This window comes from Rhinoderma darwinii, chromosome 9 (genome assembly GCF_050947455.1).
Source record: "Rhinoderma darwinii isolate aRhiDar2 chromosome 9, aRhiDar2.hap1, whole genome shotgun sequence".
NCBI classification, from domain to species: domain Eukaryota; kingdom Metazoa; phylum Chordata; class Amphibia; order Anura; family Rhinodermatidae; genus Rhinoderma; species Rhinoderma darwinii.
The window spans coordinates 103,747,663-103,775,614 of NC_134695.1; the positions used below are offsets into that span (position 1 = coordinate 103,747,663).

Here is a 27,952-nt window from a genome sequence, read left to right on the forward strand (position 1 = left end):
CCATTATGACTGAGAAACATGATGGGGTTAATTATTATTATTGTGAGACACATTCCAAATTCATCATCACACCACCGGCCTCACATCAGAAAATGGAAGAACTTTTTTTTTTTTTTATTACTCTTGGTAAAGTATCGTTTTGGTATTGAAATTTGCAATACTACACAAAGTATCGGTATCGAAGTCCAAATTCTGGTATCGTGACAGCCCTAACCTAGCGCTGAATCCTGTATCCGTCAGGTCAGCGGCACTGACAGGTACAGTAGGTCCTGCGCGTCTCTGACATGTAGGATCGAGCTGTTCCCGATCACATCTAAGTTCATAACATCTAAATTAAGAACTTTTTCACACAAACGTATTTCACATCCGTGTGCTGTCGGTTTAAATAACAGACAGCACACTGACCAATGCAATTCAATGGCTCATTCTCACATCCGTGGTTCTTCATGGAGCATGCCCTATTATGGTCCGGTTTTGTGTATCAGACTCGCACATTGAAGTCTATTGTTGCATAGAAAAAACGGACAGCACACGAACATTTTTTACACATCAGTTGCTAAAGAAATGCAGAGAAAAAAAACATAAGTAAAACCAGGAAGGGCTTACAGAGGTGAAACACGGATGAGACAAACGGATGACACACGGAAACCACACTGATGCAACGCGGACAACCATATGCATGAAAAACGGCTTGTTTTTTGCTGACGCAAATCGGACACGCCCGTGTGAATGAGGCTTGAAATCGTGTGTTCATCTTCATTTAGCTTCTAATATGTCATTAAGAAGATAGCATCATTAACCCCTACCCGCACCAGGACGTAACTCTCCGTCGTTGCGGAAGGTTACTTCCCGCACGAGGACGTATATAGTTACTGAGTTATTCCCGGTGCACACTGTCGGCGACAGTGTGCACCGGGAACCGGGAGGTCAGCTGTCGCCGACAGCTGATACTCCCCTCTTGCCGGCCAGCGGTCCTTTGCCGCTGATTTCGGCGAATTAACCCCTTAAATTCGGCGATCGGGTGCAATCGCCGAATTTTAGGGGTTTCTAGCATATCGGCAGACCCCCGTCCGAAATCGCGGGGTCTGCCGATAGATAGTATGGCAAATGGAAGCCAAACAATGGCTTCCGGGTCTGCCATGGACGGAAGCCCTTCAGGACCAACCTTCGGCTGGTCCTGATAGGCTTCCTGTCAGAGTGACAGAAAGTCACTGTGCCGTTCCCGATGCACACTGTCGGCGACAAGGTGTGCTTCGGGAACTTCGAGATCAGCTGTCCCCGACAGCTGACACTCTCCAGTGTTGCCGATCAGCGGCTCATCGCCGCTGATTTTGGCAATTAACGCGTTACATGCGGGGCTCGATTGCGATCTCCGCATGTAGCGGGTTTGTAGCGCATCAGCAGCCCCCATGCAATCGTGGGGGCTTCTGATGCTTGTGATGGCACCCGGGAGCCAGACAACGGCCCCCAAGTCTGCCATGTATGTCAGCCTATGAGGATCCGCCTCTACTGATCCTCGTAGACCAACTGTCAGAGTGACTGTGACGTCACACTGACAGTTGGAATACGTTACACTACCTAGGTAGTGTAATGTATTCTAGCAGCGATCAAAGCTGCAGGTCAAAAAAATAAAGTGTAAAAAGTCAAAAAAAGTTAATAAAAATGTTTTTTAAAAGTGTAAAAATAAAAGGTTTTGTTTTCCTATAATAAGTCATTTATTATAGGGAAAAAATGAAAACGTTAAAAAAAAAGTACACATATTTGGTATCGCCGCGTTCGTAACGGCCCAAACTATGAAACTATAATGTTAATTTTTCCGCACAGTGAACGCAGCAAACAAAATAAACGGAAAACTGTCAGCATCGCTATTTTTTGGTCACCACCCCTCCCAAGATATAGAATAAAAAGTGATCAAAAAGTCGCATTTACCCAAAAATGGTACCAATAAAAACTACAACCCGTCCCGCAAAAAACAAGACCTCCCACAGCTTTTTTGACGAAAAAATAAAAAAGTTACGGCTCAGAATAGCGTGTCTCAGAAAAGAAATAATTTTAAAGAAACTTAATTTTATTGTGCAAACGCTGCAAAACGTAAAAAAAACTATACACATGGTATCGCCGTAATCGTACCGACCGGCAGAATAAATTAAAACGGAATTTATTGCGCACGGTGAACGCTGTAATAAATAAAGAATTTAAAGCGCCAAAATTGCTGTTTTTTGGTCACCTTAGCTCTAAAAAAGATCCTGAGGGGCCAAAATGCTCACTATACCCCTAGAAAAATTCCTTGAGGGGTGTAGATTCCAAAATAGGGTGACTTTTGGGGGGTTTCCACTGTTTTGGTCCCTCCGGGTGCGTTGCAAACCCGACATGGCACTGAAACCCAATCCAGCAAAATCTGCGCTCCAAAATCCAAAAGGCGCTCCCTCCCTTCTGAGCCCTGCTGTGGGTCCAAACATCAGTTTACGACCACATATGGGGTATTGCCGTAATCGGGAGAAATTGCTTTACAAATGTTGGGCGGCTTTTTCTCCTTTATTCCTTGTAAAAATGAAAAAATTCTATGTTTCCACAGAAAAATAGGTGATTTTCTTCTTCACAGACTAATTCCACTAAATTCTGCAAAAAAACTATGGGGTCAAAATGCTAACTATACCCCTAGAAAAATGCCCTGAGGGGTGTAGTTTCCAAAATGGGGTCACTTTTTGGGGGTTTCGACTGTTTAGGTACCACAAGACCTCCTCAAACCTGACATAGTGCCTAAAATATATTCCTAAAAAAAAGGAGGCCCCAAAATCCACTAGGAGCTCCTTTGCTTCTGAGGCCGGTGTTTCAGTCCATTAGGACACTAGGGCCACATGTTGGATATTTCTAAAATCTGCAGAATCTGGGCAATAAATATTGAGTTGCGTTTCCCTGGTAAAACCTTCTGTGTTACAGATTTTTTTTTATTACAAATGAATTTCGGCAAAAAAAATGAAATTTGTAAATTTCACCTCTACTTTGCCTTAATTCCTGTGAAACGCCTAAAGGGTTAAAATACTTTCTGAATGTGGTTTTGAATACTTTGAGGGGGCAGTTTTCAAAATGGGGTGATTTATGGGGACTTTCTAATATATAAGGCCCTCAAGCCACTTCAGAACTGAACTGGCCCCTGTAGAAATCGCCTTTTGAAATTTTATTGAAAATATGAGAAATTGCTGCTAAAGATCTAAGCCTTGTAACGTCCTAGAAAAATAAAAGTACGTGAAAAAAAATGATGCAAACATAAAGTAGGCATATGGGGGATGTTAACTAGTAACTATTTTGTGTGGTATTACTATCTGTTTCACAAGCAAATACATTTAAATTTAGAAAAATGCTAATTTTTGCAAATTTTTGCTAAAATTTGAAGAAGTTTTTCACAAATAAATATTGAATTTATCGACCAAATTTTTTTCACTAACCTAAAGTACAATAGGTCACGAGAAAATAATCTCAGAATCGCTTGGATAGGTAAAAGCGTTCCGGAGTTATTACCACATAAAGTGACACATGTCAGATTTGAAAAAATCATCTGTGTCCACAAGGCCAAAACAGGCTGTGTCCTAAAGGGGTTAACCCCTTAGTGACCAAGCTTGTTTGGACCTTAATGACCAAGCCAAATTTGTCAAATCTGGTATGTGTGACTTTATCAGAGAGTAATTCTGACATTGTTTTTTCATCACATGTTGTACTTTATTTTAGTGGTAAAAGTAGACTGATACGATTTGCGGAAATAACTTAAAAAATAGAAAAATTGAAGAAATTTTGTAAAAATTATCATTTTTCCCTATTTTTAACTGCAATATGTCACATATGTACATACATACTGTACAATTTTTTTTATTAAATATATATTTCCAACGCTTTACTCTATTTTGGCAGCACTTTTGAAAAAAAATAATAATTTTTGAGCAATTTAGAGGACTTACAAGTTAAGTAATAATTTTATACATTTTGTAGTACATTTTGTTTTCCTGCACCAAGCCAGGTTTTCAGAGGCTCATAGGTGTCAGAATGGTGGAAACCCCCACAAGTGACCCCATTTTGAAAACTAGACCCCTTAAGGTATTTATTAAGGGGTGTTGTAAGTATTTTGACCCCACAGTTTTTTTGTAAGAATTCATGCAAAGCAGGCATAAAAAAATATAATTTAACTTTTTTCATAAAAGTATCACTTTGAAGACCGATTTCTTTGTAAAGCGACCATGAGAATGAAGAAACACACCCAAAAATCTATCACCCTGTTTCTCCTGTTTTCAAAAATGCCCCCATTGTGACCCTAATGCGTTGCCTGGACACACGACAGGGCCCGAAAGGGAGGGAGCACCCGGAGGCTTTCAGGACTCCTATTTTGCTTGAAATTGTTTTAGGCCCCACTGTACATTTGGAGAGGTTTTGAACTACCAGAACGATAGAAACTTCCCATAAACGACCCCATTTAGAAAACTAGACCCCTTAAGGTATTTATCTAGGGGTGTAGTGAGTATTTTGACCCCACAGTTTTTTGCTAAATTTAATGCATAGCTGGTGAAATAAACTAAAAAAATCACTTTTTATATAAAAGTATCACTTTGAAGACCGATTTCTTTGTAAAGCGAACATGAAAATGAAGAAACACACCCCAAAATCTATCACCCCGTTTCTCCTGTTTTCAAAAATACTCTCATTGTTGCCATAATCTGCTTATTAGACGTGTGGCTGGGCCAAAAAGAGAGGGAGCACCCTTTGGCTTTCAGGGCACAATTGAATAAATTCTAGGCCCCATAGCATGCATTTAGAGGCATTGAGCTGCCTGAACAAAAAAAAACCACGCAGAAATGACCCCATTTAAAAAACTAAACCCCTAAAGGTATTCATCTAGTGGTGTAGTGGGCATGCGGACCAAAAATTTTTTAAAGGAGGAAATAATGGGTATCATTTCAGACACTATGGGTATATAATGTTTTCTTCAAGCTTTTATTACGTTTCCACATGAAATAGAGGAGACGTGGTAGAAGGTTATTTTGTTAGAAATACGCCACATTAATAAATTTGTGCGGCACAGAATAGAAGTGAAGCCGTGTATTCATAACGGATACATGTCGCTATAGACGTATTTGCCTGTACTTATGACTATGTCTTGCTGAAGAAGCAGTTGGTGCCATTATGATGTCATTGTGGACAGAATTCTGTCCTAATATAAAATCAGTCAGAGAGGAAAAAATAAACTGTACTGGAGTGACGGGCAATATCTTCAAACAAATGGAGGAAAATGTATCCAACTATGTTGCAAACTCGAGTCTGTTCACTAGATAGAAGAACACCTGCAGGGCTGTCAAGGCAAGGTTTTTTTTTTTCAGTGACTGGTTGTACAACGTCTCTTTAGCTCCATCAATCCTTATGAGGGACGAATGTGCCAAGTGACGCGGTACACCATAACAGACCCCTGCCCGGCAAGGTAGGAACCGCTATGTGCACAAAACAACCAATCACCTACAGAATATATAAAAGGACAGTGTCCAAAACCATCTATAGGAACAGTAAAGGATCACTAATCCCCAAAATGATGTCAGTATTTCCAGAAGAACCGTAACAAAGCCCATGGTGTATTGATAAGGAACAGCTCAATTATTAGAGATCCTCCAAATAAAAAAAAAAGATCATGCCCGTATCACGGTACAGAATTAGGAATGTAACAGCTGTATGTGGCAGGACATAGTCATAAGAACAGTCAAAATAAAAAAATTGTGGATGTGGGATTTTGTACTGGACAATTAATTCCAGCACTTGATCACCCACAAATAAATAAAAAAAATCATAAGGGGTAAAATTAGTTTCACGGTCTGAAAAAAATGTGCTCTACAACCTCTCCCACAAGAAATAATCCCTACTTGGAAAGCCCACGAACTAAAAAGAAAATATAAAGAAATTGACTCCCTAAAAAGGCCCCCAACCCATTATTTTTTTTTGTGTTAAATTCTAGTAATTTGCAACCGTGTGAAAGGTTTAGAAACAGGGGTAGTTACAAAGGGCTGGTTTTGATGGACACATGGGGCAATAAAAGCGGGTATCCCTCCTCCTGCCATGCCTGCTACATACCCGACACCTTTTTTGGGGATATTTTTGGGCTCAGTGGAGAGAATAGGGTGTAAAAAGTGGCGCTCTGAAAGCCTGCGCACATCCTCAGATTCGCAGGATTGTGCCGGTATAGTGGACTCAAAAAGGAGATGCTCAATGACCTTCTCCTGAAATTGAAGGAAAGTGAGCGTTCCTTGGGCTTTTTTGAAAATAACAAAACTGTTATAGGTAGCAACCTGGATGAGGTAGATTGCTACCTTTTTGTACCAGGCCTTATTTTTGCGCTTCACCAGGTAAGGCTGAAGCACCTGGTCGGAAAGGTCTACACCCCCCATAAATTTGTTGTAGTCTGTTACACAGACAGGTTTCTGCTTTGCAGTGGTAGCCCCCCTCTCCGTAATTGCCACGGTGGTGTCCGTGTGTACGGTGGACAGCATGTAGACATCCTTCTTGTCGGCCCACTTCACTGCAAGCAATTCCTGACTTGCAAGGGCCATGGATGTTCCCTTTCCCAAACGCCTGGACACCAACTGTTGTGGGAGTCCCACTCTGTTCTTCCGTACTGTCCCACAGGCCCCTGTATTTGCAGCATGGAGGGCTTTATAAAGGGCAACGCTGGTATAAAAATTGTCTGTATAGACGTGGTACCCCTTGTGCAGAAATGGCTCCATTAGGTTCCACACAATTTTGCCAGAGGTGCCAATAGTTTCTGGGCAGCCTGGGGTATAAATTTGGCAGTCCCTGCCTTCATAGATTTTGAAACCGCAGGTGTAACCCGTTGTGCTCTCGCAAACTTTGTACAATTTCACCCCATATCTGGCTCGTTTGGAAGGGATGAATTGACGAAAGGAAAGACGCCCTATGAAGCTCATGAGCGATTCATCTATTGACAAATTTTTGTCAGGGGTGTACAACTTTAAAAATAAATCATTTAGAAGGGTGATTAATGGCCTTAATTTATTAAGCCGATCATAAGCTGGGTCACTTCTTGGGGGTACTTGGGAATTATCAGTAAAATGCATGAATCGCATTAGGGCCTCATAGCGGTTTCTGGACATCACTGCTGCAAATACAGGGGTAGCGTGGACAGCACTACAAGTCCAGTAGGACCGGACAGAGGGTTTTTTAACCAAACCCATATTGAGGGTAATGCCTAAAATTTTTTTTATTTCTGGGACACTTGTGGGGCTCCACATTCTGGAGTACATAGACGCAGGCTTTTGTAGAACAAACTGCCTAGCATACAGATTAGTCTGCTGGACTATCAAGTCTAGGACCGTATCACATATAAATAAATTAAAAAAATTATAGGGGGTAAAATTTTGGACGTCGACACTAATTCCTGGGGTCGCTTCAAATTGGGGTACTTGGGGGGAAAATGATAGTGCAGGATCCCACATCACGGGAGGGACTGCAACACTCGGCCCTGCACTTGACACCTCTACAACGACTGACGTATCCACCACCATAGGACTATGGGGGTTCAGCGGTGGAATTAGAATCGTCACTGTCACTGTCTGGAACAAATTCTGAAGCGGTGTCTGTTTCGCTTTCAGAAGTGTCGGAACATAGCAAGGCGTAGGCTTGCTCCGCGCTGTACATACGCTGAGACATATTTATAGATGTGTATGTATATATATATATATATATATATATATATATGCCCTATAAGTCCTAACCCTAAAGTAAACCTAAAATCCTAAAAACGACACAAATTTTTTTTTTTTTTTTTTATATATATATTTTTTTTTATATATATTTTTTTTTTATATAACAGACGTAAAATTAATTCTAAACGGCCCTAAACACGAACGCTAAACTAGCCCTAACCCTAAAGTAACGCTAAACTAACGCTAAACTAGCACTAACGCTAAACTAGAACTAACGGTAAACTAGCACTAACGCTAAACTAGCGCTGACGCTAATATAGATTTGATATATTATATATATATATGTGTGTGTATAAGAACTATGATTTTTTATCACTTTCTTTCTTCACAGCACAGGACTTAGACTGATTTCTCTCTCCTCTCAGAACAACTACAATGGGAGGAGAGAGAAACACAGCCCATGTCCTGGCTGTGTTTTGAAAATAACTGTCAGTGATCTCTGTGATAGGTTTTATCACAGAGATCACCTGATCAGGGACCAGTCACAACGGTCCCTGATTGTTGCTGTGCCAGATGACGACACAGGTAAGTTATGCAAAGCGCACTCGGGCGCCATTTTGGGGGGGGGGGGGGGGGAAATCGGACCGTGGGGGGGAATCGGACATGAAGGGGAATCGGACGGGGGGGGATCGGACGTGGGAGGGGGGGGGGGGGCGCACTATTTACCCGTTCTCTCTCCTCTCTAAGGAGTTATTCCATGAGAGGAGAGAGAAATGGCGATTATCCGCCGGTTTAGCGTGAACGCCGTGAAATAGCGATTCACGGCGATCACGTGACCAGAGACCACTCGTTATGGTCTCTGGTCGTTGCCCCGAACTCTCAGCTACCTCCGGTAGCTGAGAGAACGGAGCCCCGATCTTTAATTTCGGCGCTACTTTAGGCTAATGCAATCACGTTAAAAGGCGTCGCATTAGCCTAAAGCCCATTAGTGAGGAACGTAAAAAGGCGTACTGTTGGTCACTAAGGGGTTAATGAATGTGATTTGGGATCCGCATCGCACAATGAAGGGGAAACAGCGCTGAGTGCATTCTTGCATCTACGAGCCAGGCCTCGAAATTTTCTTCTGGATTTTGAGGCAGATTTAAAAAATGTACGTGTTTTAACGTATTTTTTTAAATTTAGTAAATGTAAAAAACACGGTGCAAACAAACTGCAATTTTTTTTTCTGCCTCCCATTAATTTCAATGGAGTTTCAGAAGTGGAAACCACTCAAAAAAGATAGGTAATGACGCTTTTTTTTTAGTGACAAAAAATGCCCCCCACCTTGAAAAAAAAAGCATCTACCTCAGCGTGAAATCAATAATGGGAGATATGGGGCTATTTTTGGCGCTCGGTACCACGTGACTTCTGAACTGGGCCTCATGTGGACAGCGTTCCAATTAAAATTAATGCCACTGTATACTCCATGTATTATACAGAAATCTAGTCATGACTACTTTACACTAAGGAAGGTATATATTTGTAAAGATCTTTCGGTCATATCTGGTGCCAAACAGATTTCCAACAGTAGAAACCAATGTGTTCCATTAGTTGGAATATAGCAGCAAAAATGGAAACCTTGTTTCCCATGCAGAAAAAAACAAAACTCCATTGCAACATGTAGCATGTTCCGTATTACGTAGGTATTCTCCCCTAGAAGCATTGCTATTGCTTCCAGGGGGGAATACGGCCCCTCACGGAAACAGAGTACCTATGGGCCCATAATACAACACCACAGGGACTTTGTGTGCTGCTGCTTTGCTGTGTCAATGAGTCCTAACCAGCAATTCTGATCCTCCTAAATTGGTAATGGCAAATCTATTTGATAAACTATCTACACATATAGGCAAGAATACCGGCTGAGGTTAGCTTATGTAGAACCAAGCTTAGATTGTGCCTGAGCTGCACTGCCAGCGGGGAGCAACACAAGAAATGCAATGAACCATGGATTTACCCAAAATCCTGACTGCTTCATAACTGCTAACTTGTCATTTTACAATGCGTTGATCTGACTCACTTGTAGAAACGCAGAATAAAATTATATTTTCTAAAGCGGTGACATAAAATATAAGAAATACACCAATTTCTCCTTGCGTTTCGATAGAAAATTATTTACAATTTGAAGGGAACCGGTCATCTCGGTTATGTTTCCCTCACTGAAGTAGTGACAGGTACACTGTTTTCGGCAGTCTGTCACTCATGACTAAGCATGAACAAGCGTGGCTCTTCTGTGGCTGCGCTGGCTGTGTACTGCCAAGGATTAAAGGTTATATTCACACGGCGGATTTTGCTTGGCAAGTCCCGCCGCCAGCAGGAAGTTTCAGGTAGGATGCTTCTTTTTTCCGCTAGCTGAAAAAAATCAGCTGGCGGGAAAAAGAAGCGTCCGCCTCCCACCGAAATGAATGGGAGGCAGAACTTTGCTGGCGGATTCCGCCTTGTGAACAAGGCCAAAGTGTCAGTTCTCCAATACTACGTAACATTAGCACATGTATGTCAGACCACTGAAATCAGCGCGTCTGTTACTACGTTATGCTGCCCGATGTGAGGAGAAAATAATAGAGATGACAGAAGTCGGGTGGGGGAGTGTGGAACGGGCTCATGGGCTGAGCAGGCTCCATAGAACGAGCGTGTCAGCTGTATTTTACAGCTAAGGGTATGTTCACACGCTTAACCAAAAACGTCTGAAAATATGGAGCTGTTTTCAAGGGACAAGAGCTCCTGATTTTCTGAAGTTTTTTAAGCCACTCGCAATTTTTGCAGCGTTTTTTACGGCCATTTTTGGAGCTGTTTTCTATAGAGTCAATGAAAAACGGCTCCAAAAACGGCCCAAGAAGTGACATGCACTTCTTTTTCGTAGCCGTTTTTTTTTTACAGGGCCGTTTTGAAAAATGGGCACGTAAAAAAACAGCCCATCGGAACAGAACACCGTTTTTCCCATTGCAATCAATGGACAGATGTTTGTAGGCGTTCTGCTTCCGATTTTTTGGCAGTTTTTCGGCCGAAAATAGGTCGTGTGAACATACCCCACCACTTCAGTATAATGAGCGGGATCTCGCTTGTTTAACCACTTAGATGCCATGGTCAATACCGAACCGCTAAGCTATTAGAAACAAGAAGACGGCCCCCTCTGATGACCCAACCCCCCCCTCCCATGACGCGAACGCTGGGTGTTGATGGTTGTCATGGCAGCTTTTTCACATTTTCCCCAAAAAACGCAATATAATACGTATATGACAGGCAGAACTACTACAGTATCACATAATTTAAGCCGCACGGTAAACGCAGTAAAAAAAAATATAAAGAAAATAATTAACCACCAGAATCAGTTTTTTGGCCACTTCTTCTCCCACAAATAAGGAATAAAAAGTGATCAAAAGGTGCATGTACCCCAAAATGGTGCTAAAAGAAACTACAGATGCCCCACAAAAAATACACCCTCATATCGCTCAATTGATAAAAAATAAAAAAAGTCATGGTCCTCAGAATATGGCGACAAAACAAAATTTAGTTTTAGCATTAATTTTCTCCTTGTGACATTAGTAAAACATAAAAAAAAAAGTATATAAATCTGGTATCGCTGTAATCGTATTGACCCCCGGAATAAACTTAAAAAGAGGCTCTGTCACCAGATTTTGCAACCCCTATCTCCTATTGCAGCAGATCGGCGCTGCAAATGTAGATTACAGTAACGTTTTTATTTTTAAAAAACGAGCATTTTTGGCCAAGTTATGACCATTTTTGTATTTATGCAAATGAGGCTTGCAAAAGTCCAAGTGGGTGTGTTTAAAAGTAAAAGTACTGGAAATATATAACCCCAGCACACACAGGGAATATCCGGCGGACAACCCATACCAGTGATATCGTCTTACAGCGACCGTGACAAAGGCCGAGGTTCGGCCGAAACGTCTTTACCAAGTCGCTTTCCACCTCAACTTTACCATCTTTTGTTGCAATAAAACTTAAATTTGTTTGCATCTGGATCTTTTGCGTACCTCTGTGTGTGCTGGGGTTATATATTTCCAATATTGTGGGATTCTCGTCCCTACCTTACTAGCACCACGCCAATTGATTGAGGAGTGCATCCCAATATCTATTTTTAAAAGTAAAAGTACAACTGGGCGTGTATTATGTGCGTACATCGGGGCGTGTTTACTTCTTTTACTAGCTGGGCGTTCTGATGAGAAGTATCATCCACTTCTCTTCAGAACGCCCAGCTTCTGGCAGTGCAGACACAGCCGTGTTCTCGAGAGATCACGCTGTGTCGTCACTCACTTCCTGCCCCAGGTCCTGCATCGTGTCGGACGAGCGAGGACGCATCGGCACCAGAGGCTACAGTTGATTCTGCAGCAGCATCAGCGTTAGCAGGTAAGTCGGAGGAAAGTGGTTAAAAACTATGTAAACCTTTAAAAGGCAAATTTTTTTTTTAAATTAAAAGGTGTATGAGTCGAGGTCCATTCCTTTTGGATAAAGGTATTGGACATGATTTCTTGAATTTCCTTTTGTACTATTCGGCCAAGGCCTTATGCTTCCTTCAAATGCCAGATATTCCGTTAGTGTCCCGGACAGTGTCTAGTCATATCATTATTGCGGCCCGTCTGTTGATTGCTAAGTCTTGGAAACTTAATGCCACTATTTCCACTTCTGAACTTATTAACCAGGTGAATATCGCCTTTATGATGGAACGTATGTACGCGCTGCGGACACACCGGTTGGCTAAAACTATATTGCTCTGGGAACCATGGCATAAATACTTATCTTCCTTACCCCCGGGTCCTAGCCCTGTATCCTTAGTATCTCCCATAGTTTGATCAATACTCAAACTAGTTGGCATTGATCATCCTACATTGTGGTTGCTGCACTCATACTACTATTCCTTAAGTTGTATCCTTTGATAGGTTTCTTTTTCTAGAAATAGTAGCATTGTTGTAACCATATGAAGGTTCTTTACCTTTCCACATGTATCTCGACTGTATATTCACTTTCTATTATTTTGTAAAGTTGTACACTTGATGGGTTTGTTTATATCGGTTTTATTTCTCGACCTTTATTGCAATTTCCTTTGCTCTAGATCTCAATCTGTATATTGTGAGACGAGGTGTCTAGTCTTTATTACTACTTTGCTTGTCCGTGCATATTATGTGCTCATGTTTGTATCACTGGCCTGCATTGAGATGTATTGCTTTATTCTTTACTTTTGTATTTTCTGAAAATATTAATAAAAATTTAATGTCGAAAAAAAGGTGTATCAGTGCGTTTAGTGCAACTTTACAAATACTTTTTATTAAAAATTAGTTTTTCACTTTTTTAGATACAGCTGCTCAGTAATCTCTATACAGAACAGCTGTATCTGGTGCTATTCACTGAATCCATCAGTCCCGCTGACCTGACGGGTTCAGTGACAACTTAGATGTGATATATTACAGCATAACTTATTTACGATAGTTTACAGGTGGGTCCTGCGTGTCTCCTGCCGACACTGAACCCGTCAGGTCCGCGGGACTGACGGATTCAGTGAATAGCGCTAGACACAGCTGCTCTGTATAGGAAACACAGAGCAACTGTATCTAAAAAAGTAAAACAAATTTTTTAATAAAAAGTATTTGTAAAGTTGCACCAAACACACGGATTCACCTTTTTATTAAATTTTTTTTTTGCCTTTCAAAGGTTTACATAGCCTTCTCATCAGTCCAACCCCTGATCATACGCCTTATTAGAACATTTTGACATCAGAGAAGGGGGTTAGCAGCACAGGCCCCCTCTATGAGCCAGACTAAATTGCAAATAGAGCTAATCGGTAAAAGAAGGACATTGTAATAATACACATAATTCACTCCAGCAGTCGTGTGGAGTAATCTGCCGCTATGACACTGATCCCATGAGCTTGTTGGACTAGTTAAAAAGTTTATTAAACATTTATTGGAATCCCAAAAATTGTCTGTCGCTGCTTATCTTTGAGGAACTAAGGGCTCGTTCTCATGGGAATATTATGGCTTTGTTCTGCCTCTGAATTTCACAGAGACACAATGAGCACCCAATGCATCCACTATGCACCCACTATTGGGCTTTCTGTACCCCCGTATACCTTCAATTCCATATGGAGTTTTTTCTGATGGATTCTGCTATATATGAAATTTCATGAAATCTCTAGTCTATGGCCTTTGCATGAGTTTTAGCATTTTCAAGAATAAAGAATAGTGGGTCAATAAATAGAAATAGATTTTATAGATAATTAATGAATCATCACACAATAGGTGGTCATGTTTAGCCTCTCCAGAGCTCACAGAGCCAAATGCTCATATCTCAAAATCCGACCGAATACTCCATAGAAGGCCAATTTTACAAGGGCCAATGATGGGAGGAACCAAACGCTCGTTCCCGATCATCAGCCCGTGTAGAAGGGCCGAGCGATGAGCCGACAAACGAACAAGCACTTGTTTGCCGGTTGATCGCATCTTTCATGTGGTCCTAAAAAATCATTGTTGTCGGCAGCACGTCTCCTGGTGTTATGGGAGGATGTGCTGCCGACAAGGACGCAAACTCTATGAAGACGAACGATCTTGTTTGTCCCCATACAGTTCAATGATTGCTGCATGTAAATGGAGCTAAACGAGCGCCGATCGGCGTGCTACATCAATCGGTTCTGGTTTACTGCCATAGATCTGCCAGCGTATAAGGGCCTGGAGTCTACTGTAATACAGGACAGGTGTTCTACATCCACATCAGTAAATTATATGAAATACAGATGTGAATTGAAAGGCTGAAGGATGCAGATTTAGCGTCTTTATATGCCCTCTCCAGTATAGATCTATATGCATGGCCAACTCTCTGAAATATGGATGTGCCCTTAAGGGTAAATGCACAGGGAATCTGTGGATTTTTCCACTACATATGAATAGGATTTGGAGAACACATTGGATGCCACATATCGGACCGAGTTTTCCCCTAGTAGCAATGTTTGCAGCGCATCTAGGGCAAAAAAAACAGTGTGAGATACGGCACCCAATATGGCCCACCACATAGTGAGTGAGTAATGGTTCAGTATCGCGCACTGTATGGCTTGTATTGGAATTTATATGTATACGACTCAGCACCGCCGGTATTTACCAAACCAATCCCATTCACACGTGGTCAGAAAGCGCTCAGTTTTTAGAACCTGCCGCCATTTTTTTTTAAAGAGACAGTCACACTCTGAGTTCTGCAGAACTGTGACAGCCAAGCAACAATAAGGCCCCATGCACACGGCCGTGCCCGTAATCACGACCTGTCATTGCGGCTACGGTCGTCGCATTTTCGGGCCGTGCCCCCATACAAAATATCGGAGCACGGCCCGTAAAACATGAAAAACCGGACATGCTCCATAATTCCCGGCACAGTTCTACGGCACGGACACCCATCCGTAGCGATATGGAAAGGTGTCCGTGGTCAATAGAACTAAATGGGGCCGTAATTACGGCCAAATTTATGGTCGTGTGCATGGGGCCTTAGGGTAGGAACACACTAGGTGTAAACACCGCAGATTTTTAACAATGGATTTTATTATGGAAAATCCACAGCGTAATACAATAGCAGCAGCGTGGATGAGACTTGAACAAATCTCATCCACACACAGCAGGAAAAATCCGCCCAAAAAAAGTTAATCAATTGACCTGCGGTGTTGTTTTTTAAGCCCCAGCATGTCAATTTATGCCGCGGAATCGCTGCTCTTCTGTTGCGGGTTTTCCCCATTCAGCTCAATGGAGGGGTAAAACTTGCAATGAAGTGATGTGTTGCGACTTTTGCAGCAGAAACGCTGCAATTCCACCGCAAAAATCGCAAATGGGAATAAAAAAAAGTTTTTTTTAAAGTTGATGATAAAGCTTATACTTACACCCGGCCGTTGTCCTAGCAACACGATCCTCTCTTCTGAGCTTAGCCCAGCCTCCTGAGATGTTGTTTCATCCCTTGTGACTGCTCCAGCCAATCAAAGGATGCAGTGGTCACATGGACTACAGCATCACCCCAGGAGGCTGGGCTAAGTTCAGAAGAGAGGGACGCGTCGCGATGACTATGGCCAGGGTAAGTATAAACTTTTTTTTTTTTTTATTCCAGAAGGATTTCCACAGTGGTCATGATGCACGAAACACGTCACCACAATTAGTTGCGGTTTTTCGGGCGGTATTCCCTGCCCCTTCCAGGATGGAAACACTGTAGTCGCAGTTTAGTCTCCAAATTATGGCCTCAAGAGCCGCACCTCCCATGGTTCAAGGGAACCAAACTTATACTGCCATAAGCTCGATGGTGATCCAAGTTTGATTCTCTTAACCCATGAGGTTCTTGATTTGCAGCCATGATATAGATTGTGGTAAAATGTGGCTGCATTACAGCTGTCTGAATGAGGTCTAACTTCTATTGCAATGCGACTAAAATCATGCAACAAGGACATCTTAAAGTTTACGGTCACACTTAAAGAGGCTCTGTCACCAGGTTTTGCAGCCCCTATCTGCTATTGCAGCAGATCGGCGCTACAATGTAGATTACAGTAACGTTTTTATTTTTAAAAAACGAGCATTTTTGGCCAAGTTATGACCATTTTTGTAGTTATGCAAATGAGGCTTGCAAAAGTCCAAGTGGGTGTGTTTAAAAGTAAAAGTACAAGTGGGCGTGTATTATGTGCGTACATCGGGGCGTTTTAATACTTTTACTAGCTGGGCGCTCTGACGAGAAGTATCATCCACTTCTCTTCAGAACGCCCAGCTTCTGCCAGATCACGCTGTGACGTCACTCACAGGTCCTGCATCGTGTCGGACACATCGGCACCAGAGGCTTCAGTTGATTCTGCAGCAGCATCAGCGTTAGCAGGTAAGTCGATGTAGCCTCTGTCGCCTGGTGCCGATGTGTCCTCGCTGGTCTGACACGATGCAGGACCTGTGAGTGACGACACAGCGTGATCTCTCGAGAACACGGCTGTGTCTGCACTGCCAGAAGCTGGGCGTTCTGAAGAGAAGTGGATGATACTTCTCATCAGATCGCCCAGCTAGTAAAAGTATTAAAAACGCCCCGATGTACGCACATAATACACGCCCACTTGGACTTTTACTTTTAAACACACCCACTTGGACTTTTGCAAGCCTCATTTGCATAACTACAAAAATGATCATAAGTTGGCCAAAAATGCTCGTTTTTTAAAAATAAAAACGTTACTGTAATCTACATTGCAGCGCCGATCTGCTGCAATAACAGATAGGGGTTGCAAAATCTGGTGACAGAGCCTCTTTAAGTGACGCTTAAAATTTGGCCAATAAAAAGGGTTAGAACAGAGCACTTACTATACAACGAGACGCGCGGTCAACGCTTTCGGGGGAGAGTCCTGTCAGTCAGTGTCTCTCCTCCAATCAGTGTTCTCGAAAGAGCGCCCAGCAATCGGATTATAGCTGACTGGCAGGACTCCTGCATAGCCTTTTCAGGAGGACTGCAAGAGCATCCCTAAAAACTCCGGTCCACCTGTCATCTGCCCAAAAAAACGCAGCGGACATCTCAATTAGGGCTTATTCAGACGAACGTATAATACGTCGGTACAACGCGCGTGATTTTCACGCGCCCCACACGGACCTATATTAGTCAATGGGGCCGTTCAAACTGTCCGTGATTTTCACGCAGCTTGTGTCCGCTGCGTAAAACGCACGACATGTCCTATATTTGGCCGCTTTTCGTGCATCACGCACCCATTGAAGTCAATGGGTGCGTGAAAACCGCACACGGCACACGGAAGCACTTCCGTGTGCCGCGCATGATGCGCGCAACAGTAGTCAAAACTATGAATGAAAACAGAAAAGCACCACGTGTTTTTCTGTTTACAAACATACAAACAGAGTGTCATAATGATGGCGGCTGCGCGAAACTCACTCAGCCGCGCATCATACGCTGCTGACACACGGAGCTGTTATAGACCTTTTGCGAACGCAAAACGCACACGCTCGTGTCAATCCGGCCTTAGATTGCAGGTCTTCTTTTAAGAAGTTTTACTGTACAGGATCACAAAAAAAATGGCTGCTTTCTTTCAAAAACAGCGCCACACCTGTGCATGGTTGTGTTTGGTATTGCAGCTCAACTTCAATAAAGTGAATGTGGCTGAGCTGCATTACCACACATGTGGTGCTGTTTTTGGAAGAAAGAATGTTTACTAATCCTGTAGAACCACTTTAGGCCTTACCCAGACGAGCGTTAAAAAAAAAACCGGACAGCACATGGACCTATGAAGCTCAATGGGGCTATTCACACGTCCTTGGGTTTTCACGCAGTGCGTGTGTCCGTTGCGTGAAACTCACTGCATGTCCTATTTCGGTCCTTTTTTGCAGACCACGTCGCAAGTGGGTGAGTGAAAAACAGGGACAACATCGGTGTGCTATCCATGTTTTTCACGCACAAAACATCGTTTTTTTTTTAGCGTCGTACATAACTATGATGCTAGGAGCCCGGCTCCCTGCAGTGTGTTCGGTCCAGGACTTGCGGCCGAAATACGTTCCGTCCATTACGGACGTAATGACCTCGTGTGAACCCAGCATAAGACTTATTGTAGCGCTACTGGTTGATTTAAACTCTTGAGCTACAGCTGCAGTCCAAATGAACACATTGACTTATGTGCGATCTTGCGGACTGCAGCGGTCACTCAGGAGTTAAATCAGTAGCGCTACAAAACGTCTAGGTGAAGCCCTGGCCTATGGCGGCACATAAAACAAAGGCTGCAGTCACATGACCATAATACAGCGCCATACGGGAGGCGTATACTGGCTACTAGGAGATAGGACGCTCGTCTGGACGCGGTGTAGGACTAGATGTTGGACTCTGACAAGTAGCAGAAGACACCACAAGCCATTTCGGAACCGAATATCCGGGACGTGGACGGGGATAATGTCAATTTTGGGACCGGTCACGATTCAGGATTTTCCGGTCTTGAACCGTATTTTAATTATGAAAAAAATTCACGACAGCTGGCCGGTCAAAAGTTGCGCTGATCTGTAATTTCAATGTAACCTGGTGTCATGGCGACACAAATTGTCAATGTAGGTATGGGTGCGACGGCGCGTATACATAATCGTTACCCCGCCTGTCCCCCATACATCACCATGAATTCACCAGTACAGTCCTTACAGGACAATTAAAAGGGACAAAAAAAAAATCCTGACATTCCATGCTGGGACTTGTAGTACTACAACAGGTGAGGAGCTACAGGTAGTAGCCCTCCAACCCCCCCTGTGTAAGAGCTCCACTATATAAACAGACGCCTATAGGAAGGAGCCTCTTGTGTAATATGTCTCCGGAATAGCCTGAGCTCCCTGTCCATGTCATCACTGCAGCAGCCTGGGTATGTTTTTCTGTGTGTCAGCTGTCCGTGTTCATGCTACGTGTTACATGCCGCCTCCCTGGCCGGTGTACGTGAGAGGAGCCCGCCACATACACGTCTACACCCCGCACAATACACAGCTCTCACCTCTGTTTATGTTCTTCTCCCGGTCGCTGCTGCAAAACTTCCGGTTCTGAGGAGAACAGCCGTAAAGTGATACTTAGCTCCGCCTAGCGGCAGGAGGAGGGAGTGCGGGGGATGGTGGAGAGGAAACTGGTTGTAGAGCGTATAATGTGAACTAGAGATGTCCATGAAGGGAATACATATAATAGGGAGGGAAAATTATTCATGGAGCAGTAAAGCAGAAAGCTTACACATGTGAAGTCTGTATAAAAAATTTAAAAAAAGATAATATGTATGGAAATGTTCATGTGAAGGGGAGTAGATACTTTTCAGGACTGTCAGCCTGTGGCTTCCCTATTGGAGCCTCTAATATATTAGGGAATTGCATTATGAGGGATTAAAGGAATTGTTAACAGAAGGCAGGCGCCATTTTTAAGAGATCTTGAAAATGGCGAGGAATTGAAACGGGTGCATGGAACCCGCATACCTCCCAATAGTTCAATTTTTTGTGGGACTGTCTGGCGAATGGGACCACAAAGAGATGGGGTTTATGCGGATATAGGTATAAAAAGGGGTGTTTCGGGGCAGTTTTTAAGTCATCCTCGTGGAGATCGGAGACGGGGGCTTGAAGGTGCTGTCTAATCAGAGATATTGGTGGCATATTCGAAGGCAATTCCCCTCCCGTCTGCTCTTCTTGGCTTTTTCTGGGCAGTCACATGGACGGCCATTATAATTAGGGTATGTTCACATGGCTTATTTTCAGCCGAAAAAGAGCTGAAAATACGAGGGCTGAACGCCTTCAGACAGCTACCTATTGATTTTAATGGGAGAAACGGCATTTCGTTCCAACAGGGCGTTTTTTTTACGTGGCCGTTTAAAAGAACGGCGCATAAAAAACGCCCCGTAAAAAGAAGTGCATGTCACTTCTTTAGCCGTTTTTCATTGGGTCGATAGAAAAACAGCTCCAAAAACAGCCGCAAAAAAACAGCTGAAAATCAGAGGCTGTTTTCCCGTTTTTGTTTAGCGTGTGAGCATACCCTTTATGGTCGTCCAGAAAAAGCTGAGTAGAGCCGACAATAGATGAAGTGGCACCGAACTTTACCAGTGATTGGTGGGGTCGCAGCGGTCAACCCCGACCATTTGGATATTGATGGTGTATCTGGGGGAAAGGACTTTGCTATATATAATATTTCCAAAGGACCTTATTCACACGAGCATGTCCGTTTTGCACCTGCAAAAAGTGGATTGTTTTTCATCCATATGAACGTCCGTAATGCGTCCGTTTTATACGTCCATGTGTCATCCATTTTACTTGTCCATAAAAAAACTAAAGTTGGTCTAGTTTTGTTAAGGCATCATTTACACGAGCGTAATATACGCGCGTGCTTTTCACGCGTGTCGTACGCACCTATGTTAGTCTATGGGGCAGTGCAGACAGTGCGTGAGTTTTGCGCAGCGCGAGTGCGTTGCGTAAAACTCACGACATGTCCTTTCTTTGTGCGCTGTTCGCGCATCACGCACCCATTGAAGTCAATGGGTGCGTGAATACCACGCATGCCGCACGGAAGCACTTCCGTGGGACGCGCGTGATTCGCGCAACAGCTGTCAAACTCTGAATGTAAACAGAAAAGCACCACGTGCTTTTCTGTTTACAAACATCCAAACGGAGTGTCATAATGATGGCGGCTGCGTGAAAATCTCGCAGCCGCGCATCATACACTGATGACACACGGAGCTGTTATGTGCCTTTTGCGCACGCAAAACGCCGCGTTTTTTGCGTGCGCAAAACGCACACGCTCGTGTAAATCAGGCCTAATTCTGTCACAATTTTTCCCAACACACTGAAAACACCCACAGGACGGTCACAGATTTACATAGTTACATAATTGATAAGGTTGAAAAAAGACACAGGTCCATCAAGTCCAACCTATAATCCTACGGGTATGTTCACGCGCTTAACCAAAAACGTCTGAAAATACGGAGCTATTTTCAAGGGAAAACAGCTCCTGATTTACAGACGTTTTTGAAGTCTCTCGCGATTTTTGCTGCGTTTTTTACGGCCGTTTCTGGAGCTTTTTTCAATAGTCTATGAAAATCAGCTCCAAAAACAAAATGTCCCAAGAAGTTTCCTGCACTTCTTTTTCGCGGCCGTTTTTTTTACGCAGTCGTTTTTCAAAACGGCCGCTTAAAAAAAATGGCCCATCGGAACAGAACGTCGTATTTCCCATTGCAATCAATGGGCTGATGTTTGGAGGCGTTCTGCTTCCAGTTTTTCGGCCGTTTAGGGCCCGAAAATAGGTAGTGTGAACACACCCTTAATCCAGAGGAAGGCAAAGCCCCCATGAGGTTGATGCCAATTGACTCATTATGGGAAAAATTTCTCCCTGACCCCAAATAAGGATATCAGAATAAATTCCTGGGTGAACGTCCCATCTACAGAATCTAGTGCTCGTAACCTGTAATATTAAATTTTTCAAGAAAGGCATGAAGGCCTTTGTTGAACTTCAAAGAATCAACAATCACAACATCCTGTGGCAGAGAGTTCCATAGTCTCACTGCTCTTACAGTAAAGAATCCCCGTCTGTGATGATGGTGAAACCTTCTCTCCTCTAGATGTAGAGGATGCCCCTTTGTCCTTGTTACAGGCCTAGATGTAAAAAGATCATTAGAAAGATCTCTGTACTGTCCAATTATATATTTGTACAGTCATTAAATCGCCCCTAAGCCGTCTTTTTTTCTAAACTGTATAGCCCCAGGTTTGATAACCTTTCTTGCTACTGCAATCCACCCATTCCCTTAATTACCTTGGTCGCCCTCCTTTGCACCCGCTCTAGTTCAGCCATGTCCTTCTTATATACAGGTGCCCAAAATTTTACATAATATTCCATATGTGGTCTGACTAGTGATTAGTATAGGGTGACACATGATAGCTCAGACTCCACTTTCTATTGCTATCACAGCATAGAGAGCATTTTTTTCTGCATTGCTTAGTAACGAATCTGTAAGAAACGGAGAACACGCAGATGTCGTCAGTGTGCCGTCTGCTTTTTTCACGCACCCATAGACTTCAATGGGCAAATCTGGTCCACAAAAACAGATTAGAGCGTGCTGTGAGTTTCTTTCAACGGATACACGCTCTGTCTGTTCCCACGAGGCGTTTTTTACGTGGCAGTTTTTAAAAACGACCGCGTAAAAAAAATGCCTCGTAAAAAGAAGTTCACTTCCAAAGCCGTTTTTGGAGCCGTTTTTCATTGACTCCAAAAACGGCCGCAAAAAACGCTAGTTGCTTAAAAAACGCCTGAAAATCAGGGGCTGTTTTCCCTTGAAAACAGCTCCGTATTTTCAGACGTATTTTGTTAACCCTGTGAACATACCCTGACTGTACAGTCCATTCCAGACTAGTTCTGCATTGTTGCAGTCTGTTGCTCAGCCACATGATGGCGCTGCATCACCTTTACATTTTCATTGATCTACCTATTCCAATCAATTTCCCATATACTGTACAGTGCCAACATATTCCACAGTGCTGTACAGAATGTAGTTACTCATATCATATAAGTGCTCTGTGTGACACTTTATTACAGAGGTGTCCTACCCTAGAAGCAATGCCTTTTTATTTTACAATTTTTTTTTTCTGCAGTTGGCCATTCCATCAAGCAGAATAAAATGGAAACCCGATGGTTAACATTAACCCCTTAGTGTCTAAGCCTGTTTTGGCCTTCAGGACCAGCCCCATTTCTGCAAATCTGACATGTGTCACTTTATGTGGTAATAACTCCAGAATGCTTTTGCCTATCCAAGCGATTCTGGGATTGTTTTCTCGTGACATGTTGTACTTTATGATACTGAAAAAATTTTGTCGTTAAATTCAATATTTATTTGTAAGAAACGCCAAGATTTAGAGAAAATTATCAAAAATCTGCATTTTTCTAAATTTAAATGTATTTACTTGTAAAACAGATAGTAATACCACACAAAATACATACTAGTTTATATTTCCCATAAGTGTACTTTATGTTTGCATCGTTTTTTGAACATTCTTTTATTTTTCTAGGACGTTACAAGGCTTAGAACTTTAGAAGCAATTTCTCATATTTTCAAGAAAATTTCAAAAGGCTATTTTTTCAGGGACCAGTTCAGTTCTGAAATGGCTTTGAGGGCCTTATATATTAGAAAGTCCCCAGAAGTCACCTCATTTTGAAAACTGCACCCCTCAAAGTATTCAAAACAGCATTCAGAAAGTGTTTTAACCCTTTAGGCGTTTCACAGGAATTAAAGCAAAGTAGAGGTGAAATTTACAAATTTCATTTTTTTTCTTCGAAAATTCATTTGTAATACATTTTTTCTGTACCACAGAAGGTTTTACCCAAGAAATGCAACTCAATATTTATTGCCCAGATTCTGCAGTTTTTAGAAATATCCCACATGTGGCCCTAGTGTGATAATGGACTGAAACACCGGCCTCAGAAGCAAAGGAGCACCTAGTGGATTTTGGGCCTCTATTTTATTAGAATATATTTTAGGTACCATGTCAGGTTTGAATAGGTCTTGTGGTACCAAAACAGTAAAGACCCCCAAAAAGTGACCCCATTTTGGAAACTATACCCCTCAAGCAATTTATCTATGGGTATAGTTAGCATTTTGAACCCACAGTTTTTTTGCTAAATTTATTTGAATTAGTATGTGAAGATGAAAATCTACTTTTTTTGTGAAAAAACTTAGAAATGTTAAATTTTTACAAGGAATAAAGTAGAAAAAACACCCCAACATATGTAAAGCAATTTCTTCGGATTATAGCAATACCCCATATGTGGTAATAAACTGCTGTTTGGACCCACAGCAGGCCTCAGAAGAGAAGGAGCACCATTTGGATTTTGGATTTTTGATTTTGCTGGAATAGTTTTCAGTGCCGTGTCGCGTTTGCAATGCACTGGAGGGAAGAAAACCGTGGAAACCTCCCAATAGTGACCCCATTTTGGAAGCTACACCCCTCAAGGAATTTTTCTAGGGGTAAAGTTAGCATTTTGACCCCACAGTTGTTTTGCTGAATTCATTGGAATTAGTCTGTAAAGGTAAAAATCTACTTTTTTTCTGAAAAAAGGTAGCCATTTTTAATTTTTACAAGGAATAAAGCAAAAAAAGCACCCCAACATTTGTAAAACAATTTCTCCTGATTACGTAAATACCCCATATGTTGTAATAAACTGCTGTTTGGACCCACACCGGGGCTTAGAAGGGAAGGAGCACTATTTGGCTTCTGGAGCTCAAATTTAGCTGGAATAGTTTTTGGGTGTCATGTCGAATTTGCAAAGCCCCCGAGAGACCGAAACAGTGGAAGCCCCTCAAAAGTAACCCCATTTGGGAAACTACACCACTTAAGGAATCTATCTAGGGGTATAGTGAGCATTTAGACCCCACACGTCTTTTGCAGAATTTATTAGAATTAGGGCGTGAAAATTAATATCAACATTATTTCCAATAAAATGTTGAATTTTTTCAATTTTACAAAGGATAAAGGAGAAAATGCACCCCAACATTTGTAAAGCAATTTCTCCCGAGTACGGCAATACCCCACATGTGGTCATAAAAGTTTTTTAATTAGAAAGTAATTAACCCTTTCCGGACTGATCCATGTTTTGCTTTTTGCTTTTTCGTTTTTCCTCCCCGCTTTCCGAGAGCCACAACTTTTTTATTTTTCCGTCTATAGAGTGGTGTGAGGGCATATTTTTTGCGGGAGGAGCTGTAGTTTTTATTGGTACCATTTTTTGGTACATAAGACTTTTTGAGCACTTTTTATTACATTTTTTAGTAGAGCCAGGGTGACCAAAAAGCTGCGATTTTGCCGTTTAAAATTCTTTATTTTTCACGGCGTTCACCGTGTGAGTTCAATAATGGTATATTGTAATAGCTTGGACTTTTACGGACGCAGCGATACCAATTTTGTGTGTTTCTTTTATTTTTTTACATTACTTTAGAGAAAAAATGTGAAAAGGGTTTCTTTTTGGACTTTAAATATTTATTTAATTTTTTCCACTAATAATAACTATTTACTTTTGTTTTTACATATTTTATTAGTCCCCCTAGGAGACCTGAACCACCGATCGTTAGATCACTGGTAGAATACACTGCAATACTAATGTATTGCAGTTTATTGTGATTTTTACAGGCTCCTGTAACAGCGTGATCGCTGTTTTTGTCCTTTAGTCCCGGGTATCAGCGGTAATACACAGCTGACACCTGCAGCGTATGGCGCGGGCTCAGCGCGTGAGACGCTCCATATATCACCCCCGACACCACGACATGCTATTAAGTCATGGTGCGCGAAGGGTTTAATGCGCAGCGGATGGTGCAGAGTGAAAATTAAAATTTTCCACTGATGTGTCACTTTAGTGCCCAGTTTGTGCCACAAATACCACATAAAATATTAACAGGGTTCTCCCGGGTATGGCGATGCCATATCGGTGGACGTAAACGGCTGTGTGGGCACGCTGTAGGGCTCAGAAGGGAGGGACGCCATTTGGCTTTTGGAGCGCATATTTTGCTTGGTAGCAGCTCTGGCGTTTTGCTGGTATTTCAGTTTATAATGTGGGGGCACATGTAGGCTGGGCAGAGTACATCAGGGGCATAATAAGAGGGTATAATAATGGGGTAAATAAATAATAATCCGCACATATGTGGCCGGTGTCGCACTTATAAATGGCACCCGATCTTATCCGCTTTTGAAACACTGCACATTTTGCATCGCCATATTCTGGGAGCCGGAACTTTTTTTATTTTTTCACCACCGGAGCCGTGTGAGGGCTTATTTGTTGCGGGACAATCTGTAATTTTCATTGGTACCATTTTAGGGTACATGCGATTTTGTTGATCACTTTTTATTCAATTTTTTGGCAAGCCGGGTGACCAAAAACCATCAATTCTGACAATGATTTTTATTTATTTTTGACGGCGTTTACCCTGGGCTATAAATGACTATTATACTTTATTCTGCGGGTCGGTACGATTACGGCGATACCATTTGTATATACGTTTTTTTATGTTTTGCAGCGTTTGAGCAATAAAATAACTTATTTAGAAAATAATGTATTTTCTGTGTCACCGTATTCTGAGAGCCGTAACTTTTTTATTTTTCAGTCAAAAAAGCTGTGTAAGGGCTTGTTTTTTGCGGGACGGGCTGTAGTTTGTATCGGTACTATTTTGGCGTACATGCGACTTTTTGATCACTTTTTATTACATATTTTGGGAGGGGTGGTGACCAAAAAATAGTGATTCTGCCATTGTTTTTCGTTTATTTTTTTTGCGGTGTTCACCGTGTGGGAAAAATAATATTATAGTTTTATAGTTGGGGTCGTTACGAACGCGGCGATACCAAATATGTGTATTTTTTTTTTACGTATTAATTTTTTTTCCTATAATGAAAGACTTATAATAGGAAAAAAAGCAGTTCATGTTTATGTCACTTATAACTTTTATTTTTACACTTTTTTTAAAACATTTTTATTACTTTTTTCACTTGTCCCACTAGGGGACACTTAGACTTGCAGCTCTGATCGCTGCTGGAATACATTACACTACACACGTAGTGTAATGCATTCCAACTGTCATTGTGACGTGACAGTCACACTGACAGGAAGCCTACGACGACCACCCTCCGGCTGGTCCTCATAGGCTTCTGTACATGGCAACCCGGAAGCCATTGTCTGGCGTCCGGTTGCCATGGGTACCATCGCCAGCCCCCGTGATTTCACACAAACACCTTAATTGTGGCGCTCAGAATCGAGCGCCGCAATTAAGGGGTTAACTGCCGATATCAGCGGCGATGGGCCGCTGATCGGCAACGGGGAATGCAGGGCAGACACCCTGCACAGTTAACCGCCGCTGCGGTGTAGCGCAGCGCGGCGGTTAACTGTCAAAGCACAGACGTAACTGCACGTCAAGGTGCGCGAACTTACTGCTCACCTTGACGTACAGTTACGTCATGGTGCGTTAAGGGGTTAAAGCATCCTTTAGGGGAGAGACACACAGCATAAACACTGCGGATTTTCCGTAATTAGTGGATGAGACTTAACAAATCCCATCTACACACAGCGGAAAAAAATCGGTAGCGAAACCGTTCATAAATTGACCTGCTGTGCGTTTTTTAATCCGCAGCATAAATTGACAAATCGTTGCTCTTCTGTGGCGAGTTTCCCCCTTTGAATTCAATGGGGAGGTAAAACCTGCAACAAATAGGCAAATGTTGCGATTTTTGCGAGGAAAAGCTGCGATTCTGTCGTAAGTATCACAACTCAGAAAAATGAAAAAAGTTTTAATTGCTTGAAAAATAATAAAAAGGTTCATACTCACCCGTCATAGCAACGGGATCCTCTGCTGTTAGTACAGGCCGGCCTCCTGGGATGACGTTTCATTCCATGTGACTGCTGCAGCCAATCAAAGGCTGCCGGGGTCACATGGACTACAGCGTTATCCCAGGAGGCAGGACTGCACTCAAAAGAGAGGAACGCGTCGCTATGAAAACGCCCGGGTGGTAAGTATACTTCTTTTTTATCCTGCTGTATTTCCGCAGAAAAACTGCACCACAATGTGATGCGGTTTTTCGGGTGGAATCCCCTGCAGTTTTCAGGATGGATTTGCCGTGTACTTTTACGCAGCATATCTGCCCTGTGTGTCTCTACCCTTAAGCCGGGTTCCCATGTAGCGTAAACACTGCAGAATTTATGTGCCGAAATTCCACAGCATTTACAGTAGCAGCAAAGTGGATGAGATTAAGAAAACGTTA

The 27,952-nt window shown here is 42.4% G+C and overlaps 1 protein-coding gene across 2 annotated transcripts in view; it reads right to left on the reverse strand.

The window, feature by feature from the left end:
* Positions 1-19,245, reverse strand: part of PHAF1 (phagophore assembly factor 1) — a 60,415-nt gene extending 41,170 nt beyond the window's left edge. For both annotated transcript variants that reach the window (XM_075838704.1, XM_075838703.1), the window contains exon 1: positions 19,198-19,245. The gene's annotated coding sequence lies outside the window, so the exon portion shown is untranslated. The remainder of the gene's footprint in view (positions 1-19,197) is intronic.
* Between the last annotated feature and the right edge of the window lie 8,707 nt (positions 19,246-27,952).